The sequence below is a fragment of the Mandrillus leucophaeus genome, unplaced genomic scaffold (assembly GCF_000951045.1).
Source record: "Mandrillus leucophaeus isolate KB7577 unplaced genomic scaffold, Mleu.le_1.0 Scaffold1485, whole genome shotgun sequence".
NCBI classification, from domain to species: Eukaryota; Metazoa; Chordata; class Mammalia; order Primates; family Cercopithecidae; genus Mandrillus; species Mandrillus leucophaeus.
Genome location: NW_012101460.1, coordinates 42,622 through 45,805, shown reverse-complemented (window position 1 = coordinate 45,805; position 3,184 = coordinate 42,622).

Sequence of the window (3,184 nt, the reverse complement as noted above, 5' to 3'; positions counted from 1 at the left end):
GAGGTCAGGAGATCAAGACCATCCTGGCTAACATGGTGAAACCCTGTCTCTACTAAAAATACAAAAAATAGTCGGGCACGGTAGCGGGGACCTGTAGTCCCAGCTATTCGAGAGGCTGAGGCAGGAAAATGGCGGGAACCCGGGAGGCGGAGCTTGCAGTGAGCCAAGATCCGGCCACTGCACTCCAGCCTGGGTGACAGAGTGAGACTCCGCCCCCCCCCAAAAAAAAAAAAAAAGAAAACAATGATAGGAGGGAAAGAAAGGCACTTCAACAGTCTCAATAATTAAATGGGCAAAGGAGGAAGTGGCTATTTTTGGCATCTCTTCCTCTGTCTTTCCCTCTTTCCTCCTACCCTGGAAGGAACAGAGATCAGATGGATACTTAGGGTGGAGGAGGGGGCTTGGGCTGAATTTGGGGAAGAGTCTCCAACCCTCTAAGCCAGTCCTCATGCCAGAGGATTTTCAGAGTGATTCTACCAAAATCGTTCCCTCCTCCTCATCTCCCCACCTATGCCCTTTTTGTTTGTAGAGACAGGGTCTCACCATGTTGCCCAAGATGATCCAAACTCTTGGGCTCAAACGATTGATCCTCCAGCCTTAGCCTCCCAAAATGCTGGAATTATAGGCAAGAGCCATCACACCCAGCCTCATCTCCCTTTTTGAGCCCCTCCTGCCTCCCATGTGCACACTGCCTCTCCCAGCTCCACCTCTAGGGGTCTGCACCACATTCTACTCTCCCTTACAATCTGGATTTTAACTCACATTGGTCCTCAGGGCACCATGCTGTCACTAATTTTTAACGATTTGCACATTTGCAATTTAAAATAAAGCCTGGGCTGGGTGGTTCACACTGTAATCCCAGCACTTTGGGAGGCCAAGGCGGGCGGATTGCCTGAGCTTGGGAGTTCGAAACCATCCTGGGCAACATGGTGAAACACCGCCTCTACTAAAAATACAAAAAATTAGCCAGGGCCTGGAGCGATGGCGCACGCCTGTCATCCCAGCACTTTGGGAGGCCGAGGCGGGCGGATCACGAGGTCAGGAGATCGAGACCATCTTGGCTAACACAGTAAAACCCTGTTTCTACTAAAAATACAAAAAATTAGCCCAGTGTGGTGGCATGTGCCTGTAGTCCCATCTACTCAGGAGGCTGAGGCAGGAGAATTGCTTGAACCTGGGAGGCAGAGGTTGCAGTGAGCTGAGATAGTGCCACTGCACTCCAGCCTGGGTGACAGAGCGAGACTCTGACAAACAAACAAACAAATAAATAAAGCCTGTAGGCTGGGGCACTGGCTCATGTGTGTAATCCCAGCACTTTTGGAGGCCAAGGTGGGAAGATTTTCTGAGCCCAGGAGTTCCAGACTAGCCTGGGCAACATAGACAAGACATATCAACTGGCACCCCCACCCCACCATTTCCCAACCCCCATCTCTACAAAAAATAAAATAAAGCAAGTTTGTTGTTATTCAAGACCCAGAATCTTCTGTTTTGGAAGAAGCAAAGTGTGTTTAGAAGCACAAACAGGGCCAGGCGCGGTGGCTCTCGCCTGTAATTCCAGCACTTTGGGAGGCCGAGGCAGGCGGGTCACCTGAGGTCAGGAGACCAAGACCAGCCAGGCCAACATAGTGAAACCCCGTCTCTACTAAAAATACAAAAAAATTAGCTGGGTGTGGTGGCGGATGCCTGTAATCCCAGCTACTCGAGAGGCTGAAGCAGGAGAATTGCTTGAATCCGGGAGGCAGAGGTTGTGGTGGGCCGAGATGGCGCCACTGCACTCCAGCCTGGGCGAAAGAGCAAAACTCCATCTCAAAACACACACACACACACACACACACAAAGAAGCACAAGCAGATGAGTCCTGTGAAATATCAGCTGCAGGGCCGGGCACAGTAGCTCACGCCTGTAATCCCAGCACTTTGGGAGACCAAGGCAGGCAGATCACTTGAGGTCAGGAGTTTGGGACCAGCCTGTCCAACACGGTGAAACCCTGCCTCTACTAATAATAAAAAAATGAGCCCGGCATGGTGGCCAGCACCTATAATCCCAGCTACTCAGGAGGCTGAGGCAGGAGAATTGCTTGAACCTGGGAGGCAGAGGTTGCAGTGAGCTGATGTCGCACTCTGCACTCCAGCCTGGGCAACATAGCGAGACTCTGTCTCAAAAAAAAAAAAAAGAAAACAATAGGCTGGGCATGGTGGCTCATGCCTGTAATCCTAGCACTTTGGGATGCCGAGGCAGGTGAATCACTTAAGGTCAGGAGTTAGAGACCATCCTGGCCAACATGGTGAAATGCCGTCTCTACTAAAATTACAAAAAAAAATTAGCCAGGCATGGTGGCAGGTGCCTATATTCCCAGCTACTCTGGAGGCTGAGGCAGGAGAATTGCTTGAACCCAGAAGGCAGAGGTTGCAGTGAGCTCAGATCACGCCACTGCACTCTAGCCTGTGCAATAGAGTGAGACTCAGTCTTAAAAAAAAAAAAAAAAAAGGCCAGGCGTGATGGCTCCACTTTGGGAGGCTGAGGTAGGCGGATCACCTGAGGTCGGGAGTTCAAGACCAGCCTGACCAATATGGAAAAACCCCGTTTCTACTAAAAATACAAAATTAGTCAGGCGTGGTGGCACATGCCTGCAATCCCAGCTACTCGAGAGGCTGAGGCAGGAGAATCGCTTGAACCTGAGAGGTGGAGGTTGCGATGAGCCGAGATCGCACTACTGCACTCTAGTCTGGGCAACAAGAACAAATCTCCGTCTCAACGAAAACAAAAAAAAAAATCAGCTGCATTATTAATTGTACAGATATGATCAATTGCTCTACCTCTATTATCAGTTCACTCACCAGCAAAGTAGGGGTAATAATACCTCCATCCTAGAGGTATTGGTATATTAAAAGAAGTAATTTGGCCAGGTGTAGTAGCTCACACTTGTAATCTCAGCACTTTGAGAGGCCAAGGCAGGCAGATCACCTGAGGTCAGGAGTTCAAGACCAGCCTGGCCAATACGGCAAACCCCTGTTTCTACTAAAAATACAAAAATTAGCTGGGTGTGGTGGCTGATGCCTGTAAACCCAGCTACTTGGGAAGCTGAGGCAGGAGAATCGCTTGAACCTGAGAGGTGGAGGTTGCAGTGAGCCGAGGGAGATGGCGCCTCTACAGTCCAGCTTGGCAATAGATCAAGACTCTGTCT